Source organism: Malaclemys terrapin, chromosome 2 (genome assembly GCF_027887155.1).
Source record: "Malaclemys terrapin pileata isolate rMalTer1 chromosome 2, rMalTer1.hap1, whole genome shotgun sequence".
In the NCBI taxonomy this organism is placed as follows: Eukaryota; Metazoa; Chordata; order Testudines; family Emydidae; genus Malaclemys; species Malaclemys terrapin.
Window position 1 is genome coordinate 120,512,239 of NC_071506.1, and position 7,942 is coordinate 120,520,180.

The window sequence follows — 7,942 nt, forward strand, 5'->3', positions numbered from 1 at the left end:
AGATAAAGATGGACAGTGTAAATGCTTGTTCAGCTAGTGAAGACTACAAACCAATCCTTACAATAAAATCCTCTTTCTAGTCATGTCTGTGTGTCAGACAATGAAATCAGGGGATTTGGGGAGGTTGTTTCTACATTTATTTACTTTTTTTGCTGAGATGTATTTCTCAAATGAAGCCTGTTTTTACTGCTTAGAATAGAGGCAGGCAAACTTTTTGGCCTGAGGGCTGCATCAGGGTTTGGAAATTGCATGGAGGGCCGGTTAGGGGAGCGGGGCGTGGCCCGGCCCCCACCCCCTATCCACCCCCTCCGCTTCTGGCCCCCTGACGCCCCCCCCCCGGACTCCTGACCCATCCAAACCCCCCTGTTCCCTGCTGGCCCCTCTGGGATCCCTGCCCCATCCACCCCCCCTGCTCCCTGTTCCCTGAACCCACACAGAACACCCACCCCTGACTGCCCTGCGCCGCCCCATCCAACCCCTCCTCTCCTTCCTGACGCCCCCCCCCCGCCCCATCCAACCACCCCTTCTCTCTGACTGCCCCTGGAACCCCTGCCCCTGACAGCCCCCCGTCACCCCATCCAACCCCCCCTCCTTCCTGACTGCCCCCCCGGGACCCCTGCCCCCATTCAACCCCCCTGTCCCCCATCCTCTGACCGCCCTGACCCCTATCCACACTCCCACACCCTGACCACCACTCCGAACTCCCCTGCTCTCTATCCAACCGCCCTCCGCCCCCTGCTCCCTGCCCCCTTACCGCACTGCTTGGAGCACCGGTGGCTGGCGGCGCTACAGCCACGCCGCCCAGCTGGAGCCAGCCACACACCGCGCAGCACAGAGAACTGGTCAGGCTGGACTCTGCAGCTGCATTGCCCCAGGAGCTCGCTGCCCCGCTGCCCAGAGCATTGCGCTGGCGGCAGGGCAATCTGAGGCTGCGGGGGAAGGTGAACATTGAGGGAGGGGCTGGGGGCTAGCCTCCCGGGCCAGGAGCTCAGGGGCCAGGCAGGAGAGTCCCACGGGCCGGATGTGGCCCGTGGGCTGTAGTTTGCCCACCTCTGGCTTAGAACAACTACAAAAGTCTAAAATGATGCAGTTTAGAGCATCGTTGATAGAAAAAATTGGTTCATTCCTGTTGAGAGTTTAAGTTGAAATTCGCTACTACCATTATCAGGTCCACACAGATTACTGTGGGGACAGTAACACCTTTTTATCTTTAAATGTATTGTGGTCACTTGGACTGTTTTCTATTCCTGATTCTACAATTGACCAAGATACAGGAAAGTGAAGAAAAAGTACCCAAAATGTTTAGACACTCAAGAAAATGTGGTACATTCCTGCTTCTGCAAGATCCTATTAGGTAACAGCATGTTACACTTCTTAAGGGGCACAGAGTCTGCTTAAGCAGGGGTTCTCAACCTTTTTCTCTCTGAGGCCCCCCTCAACATGCTATAAAAATACCAGGGCCCAGCAGGGTCGGGGAGGGGAGGGGGGGACAGGGCTCGGGTCAGGGGCCTTGGGCGTAGTTTGACTTCTGTTGGGGGCGGGGGGGGGGCAGGAGCTAGCAGGGTTCGAGCCACCTCTGCATGGCAGGGTCCAGGGAGGGAGTGCCACCTCCACCCCATGACTCACCTCAGCAGGTCGCCCAGCCTGTCTCAGTTGTGGGGGTGGGGACGTGCAACCCAAAATTATAACTCAAAGGTTGGAGGTTTAGCTCAAAAAGTTTAAAAACAGCTCAGGGTGCAGGGAGGGGGGTGGCTAGGGGCTGTGTGCACACAGAGGGTAGCTGTGGGTCTGTAGGGAGGGGGGTGGCTAGGGGTTGTGTGCAGGCAGGGGGTATCTCAGGTTGTAGGGAGGGGGTACTAGGGACTGTGTGTGAGCAGGGGGATAGTTCAGTGTGTAGGGAAAGGGTATTAGTCGCTGTGTGCAGGCAGAGGGGTAGCTCAGGGTACAGGGAGAGGGGTATTAGGGGCTGTGTGCTGGGAGGGCTCTGTTCCCAGAGGGGCCTGCGGGCGAGCCACAGAGCCGGGTCTCCCCACCCAGGGGGCTCTTACCGGCTGCCTCTGTGGGAGCAACGGAGATTGGGAGCTGAGTCTGGGGCACCAGCAGGAGAGGAGGGAATGCTGCTGCTGCTAATGGCTCTATAGCACCAGCCAGAGCAGCAGCTGCCCCAAATGCCCGGCTCCATCTTCTGCCTCCAACCTGGCCAGCGGGCGGGGAGAGAGGAGATGGGCGGGGAGCTGCCCCCGAGACTGCCGTGATCTTGCCATGCAGTTTTTTTGGGGGGGGGGCAATGCCCTCCATGTCCCCAGTGCTGCTCATGGGCTCAGGGCTTCTGCTCCACAGGGAGCACCAGGGCTCAGGGCTCCAGGATTCAGCCCTGCGGGGGGTGCTGGGGATCGGGGCTTCAGCCGCAGGGCTCCACGGCCCCCTTGAAAGGGCTCGTGGACTCCCAGGAGGCCGCGAACCCCCGGTTGAGATCCGCTGTGCTAAAGGACAGGATGCTCTTGGTCTTGTTATGCCTCATAAAAAAGAGAAATAAGTGATCTGCTACAAATTGAGTGATGGCACCAGAACAATATGGCACCATAGAAGAGCTAACAATGGTGCCTTGTAAAATCAGCTAAGTGTGGATTGAAAGCATCTTTCATTCACATACAGCTCAGAATGGATGGAAGTAATACTTCTCTTTCAACTTGATCGCTGGCAGATACACTCTGCTATAGCTTTCGCCATCAGTTTTCTGCTGGTCCACTTGGAAAACCTCTCATAAGCCAATTCTCTTTCTGGCTTCAGAGAATTAGTAAATCAAAGACTGAAAATATAACCTGTTGGCCCTGTCTACATTAAATGTTGTTTGCCTTAATGCGAACATTCTCTATAATCCCCAAAAGAGAGACTTCAGTGCTGTTTGAAAATACACTAAAGGTCACTGGAAAACTCCTTGCCAGTTTTATTTACCTGTCCCTATATTTTAGAAGGCATTGTGTTCCCTTTAACTACACAATGTGTGAAATTTTGAATAATCGATGGCTTTATTTTTTTTAACATAAGAAATATGAATAGTTCTAAATACAAGCCGTTTGCATCAGTAAAATCTCAAGAATATATTGTGTGTAATCTCAAGAATATATGGTGTGTCTGATAAGCCATATACGTAGCCTTTCTCGCAAACTCTTAGAAATCATATTGTACACTGAAACTGAGATCTGGTACTTGGATAGCTGTAGACATATAAATGTAGGATAACAGACATTATCTGGGCAATCTACTCCCATGGTCAGATTGAACACAATTTTCACCAACATTGTGTCCAAGCCCAGAGCTAGAGCAGAATTCCACAGCTAGCCCCTATCTTTGCAATGGACCAATCCTAATCCAAACTCCAAATTCGAGGATGTTTGAAAGGTGGTCTAGTAGAGCTTGGGCTGAATAGAAGATGATAAAGTGGCCTGCCCTAGAGAACATGGATTTGGAGAGGAAAAGGACTTTTTGTTGATTTTTAGCACTTGTTCAGAGACTGACCTCCAGTGGCTGACTTGGTTTATCACAGATGTGACTTTTCCAGATATTTGCGGCTGAGTATGAGTGCTAAATATAGGAGCTTTCATCTCTACCTGTAACAACTTGCTAAGGAACACAGTGTTTGCTGTTTATTTGTATTGCAGTCAGGGCGAGTGCAAGGATGTTTCCGCGCCCTAGGCAAAACTTCCACCTTGCGCTCCCCCCTCCCCGAGCCCTGTGGCAGCTCTCTACCCCCCCCCTCTGCTCTAAGGCACCACCCCCCCCGCAGCAGCTCCCCCCTCCGCCCTGAGGCGCCCCTCCCCGCAGCAGCTCTCCCTGGCCTGGTAAGCCGTGCAGCAGCTCCCCGCCCCAGCTCACCTCTGCTCCACCTCCTCCCCGAGCACGCCATCGCCGCTCCACTCAGGGCCAGCTCCAGGCACCAGCCCACCAAGCTTGTGCTTGGGGCGGCACCTGGAGGGGGGTGGCGTGGCGCTCCGGCCGCCAGGGAGAACAGAGCCCCGGCCGGGCTCACCGCCCTCCCCCCAGCACTCTGGCCGCCAGGAAGAGCGGAGCCGCGGCGGGCACTCTGCCCTCTCCCTGGCGCTCTGGCCGCTGGGGAGAGTGGAGCTGCGGCGGGCACTCCGCCCTCCCCCCGGCGCTCTGGCCGCCGGGGAGAGCGGAGCCGTGCCGGGCCTCGACGCCCTCCCCCCGGCGCTCCGGTCGGTCAGGGAGAGCGGCCCGCGGCCGGGCTCGGTGCCCTCCCCTGCCACGCTGGGGGGGGGAGGCGGGGAGGGGCGGCGGGAGGGGTTTTTGCCTTGGGCGGTAAAAAAGCCAGAGCCAGCCCTGGCTCCACTTCTCCCGCCTCCCAGGCTTGTGGCGCCAATCAGCTGTTTGGTGCCACAAGCCTGGGAGGGAGAGAAGCAGAGCGGGGAGGCGTGCTCAGGGGAGGAGGCGGAGCAGAAGTGAGCTGGGGCGGGGAGTTCCCCTGCGTGCCGTCCCGCCCCCTTACTTACTGTAGGCAGCCCTCCCCGCACCCACCTCCCCCAGCTCCCTCAACCTAAATGCCGACGAAGACCGGGGCGACTGAAGATCCGGCCGCCGCGGTCGCCGCCGAAGGACCCAAAATGCCGCCCCCCAAATGCTATCGCCCTAGGCGACTGCCTAGGTTGCCTAATGGGTTGCACCGGCCCTGATTGCAGTAGTGCCCAGACAGCACATCTTGACTGGGACAGGTGCTATCAAACACAGTCCTTTTAATCCCATTGAAAATATTTAGGCAGTGAAGTCAGTAAATTTTAAATTTAAATAGTGGAACTAGTTATTCAACAGGTTGCACAAGTCATTTCCTAGAATTCGTACAAGATATGAAATGTCTCAGCACTAGTCTCCTTAATTTAGGGTGATGAGAGTTTTTCAGATTCTAAACTCACTCAGAAATTGGAAATGTAAAGTTAGAATGGAAAATGTTGAGGTTCAAGTCCTTTTTGGCCTGGCAAAATGTTGATTTTGGGCTGCTTCATTTTTGTTTTGTTTCCCTGGTAGTCCCAGAATTGGGGGCACAAATTCCTTTCAAACACAAACTGTTATAGTATGGGTAGCCTGCTTTTTAGTTTAGATTTCTTTGCCAAAATTTTGACGGGGCAAACATCCGTCTGAGGCTGAGATGGCCCATCAATTATTCCCTTAATGGTAATTCTTAGAAGCAATAATGTGTCTTTCACTCATCCAGGCTCAGTTATGTGCTCTTATTCTAAGAGATTTAGACTAAAACATTACTGACACTTCACTGTTACTATCAGATATAGAGCTGGAATAACTTGGACTTATTGAGGCAAAGAAATACATGGACAGTATGTCCATTCTTCTGGGCTTGTTTCATTTGAATTTTTTTAAGAGATGGGTTTGAACTGAATCCTATACGCAAAAGCCCTTGATATTTAGACAAGATCTGAGCTAATTCTGCCTGCAAACTCTTTGATTAATCAAATAGTGAAATATTTTCTCTTTTGTTGCTGGATATTCTGCCACTTCTCAGTACTTGTGTCAGTGACATAGTATATTGATCAGGTTTATCATCTTATGTTGTGTGTGATGTTTGTTTTGTCAGCATTTGTGTGTCTGTTCTTGGTTGGGTGGTGGAGAGGGGGAGAGACAGTGAGAACCCCAGCAAAACAGTAATTTAATTTTGCTTAATCCATTCAGGAAATACACTACTTTATCAGTGGATCTGCTTTTCTCCTTAGAGTTCAGAATGACTCACACAGTCATATACAGCACTCACCTATTTAGTGTTAAAGACTCTTCTATGAGCTCTTTCATAAGAGAGGCTGCATGGAACAGTGGATTAATATAGATTGGGAGTTCCTCCCACTTCTTTGCTGCGTAGCCTAAAACAAATCTCAGGTAACTTCTCTGAGCCGCTATTTCCTCATCTGCTAATCTACTTCACAGGCTCACTGTCAGTTAACACCTATACAGTGTGCAGCCCTAAGGGTGATAATTGCTCACTGTGATTGTTGTTGTGGCAGGATACAGTGAAAATGGGTTGGTTCAAAAAGTGTCACTTCGTACAAAATATAGCATTCCCCGGCTGAATCCTTAACACCTCCCAGCAGAACAGAGCATCACTGCAAATTCAGTAAAAAGCAACAGAGGGTCCTGTTGCACCTTTAAGACTAACAGAAGTACTGGAGCATAAGCTTTCGTGGGTGAATGCCCACTTCATCATCCTGCAAATACAGGACTCTTTAAAATGCCTATCATTTAAAGTAGTCTGCATTTGCTTCCTAGAATGAGCACCAAAAGATTCCCAAACTTGGAACAGACATGTGCGTAGAGTACATGTGGAGATGCAGTCTGCTCCCTAAGCTTTCACATGAAATTGTTGACAGAGAACACTTTGTTAAAACTCCATCATAAATGTGCATTTGCCAACACAGACATTCAACATATGCAGTACAGTTGCACTTGCACTTTGTTAATCACTTGAATGAAATAAACACTGGGCATCATCAACCATAATTTTAAAACTACAATAACAAATAGTAAAACCAATCTATATTGTTTGACCAGCCATAGTGTATATCAGTATACAGTTATGCAGGAAATTAGACCCTTGAAATCCAAGGCACGTGGATAATAGTTGCTTTGTTAAGAAGAACCTTTTCTGTCCTGGACAACACTTTTCAATAAAACAGGTTCTAGCACCCAGTGCTCAGCATGTGCGATTGCTGACCTCATGTAAGCCTCTGTATTTACCTACACAGCTATCACACTGCCAGGGTCCAAATCTGTACTTTGTGAATTGTTTTGGGATACCTTTGCTATGAAAGGCCCTATAAGCAACAAGTTATATTGCATTAAAGACTCTCTTGAGGTAACTTCTAGGGACTGATTGAGCTTTACCTCATCAAGGCCAGAGCAACATTTGGTAGTAATATGCTCATACTCATTTCTCTATTGCCTATGGAAGCTCCAGAATCTTGACCTTCTCTGCCTCTATGGAGGCAAAGGTAAACAAACCATTCTGATGCATCATCTGCACAGATTTGCTTACTTACTGAAAAATAAATGTGAGAAACATGCTTTTTAGAAACACAAGTTCATTCATCTGCTTAAAATTAACTGAATAATATCTTAGAACAAGACTCTTTCTGAGAGTACCTTGAGTCTCATCTTTCTTGGTTGCACATTTATATTGGCAGAACATAGTATTAGGAATGTAGTTAATAGGAAAGCTATTAGGAATCAGCAACGAGGAATACAATGCATTAAGGGAACTATGAGCTGAATAAATGTATAGTTTCCAGACCGGGGTGGGCTGAGGGCCACATCTGGGTGGGGAAATTGTATGCAGGGCTGGGGCATGGGGTTGGGGTGCGTGAGGGAGTGCGGAGTGTGGGAGGGGGTGCAGTGTGCAGGAAGGGGCTCAGGGCAAGGGATTGGGGCAGAGGAGGGGTGCGGGATGTATGAGGGGGGTCAGGGCAGAGGGTTGGGGTGCAGGAGGGGTGCGGGGTGTACAAGGGGGCTCAGGGCAGGGACTTGGGATGCAGGAGGGGTGCGAGGTGCTGGCAAGGGGCTTAGGGCAGGGAGTTGGGGGGCAGAGTACAGGAGGGGTTCGGGATCTGGCCCGGTGCCGCTTACCTGAAGCAGCTCCAGGGTGGCAGTGGCGCGCACCGGGGCCAGGGCAGGCTCCCTGCACGCTTGCCCTGTCACCATCCCACGTCACTCCCAGAAGCATTGTGGCCCCGGGGCCGGGGGGAGGATGCGGAGGGTTCCGCATGTGCTGCCCTTGCTGCATCTCCAGGTACCTCCCCCGAAGCTCCCATTGGTCACGGTTCCCCGTTCCCGGCCAATGGGAGCTGTTGGGAGCAGTTCCTGGAGGCAATGCACGGAACCCTCTGCCCTCCTGCCCGGGGGCCGCAGGGACATGGTGCCGGTGGCG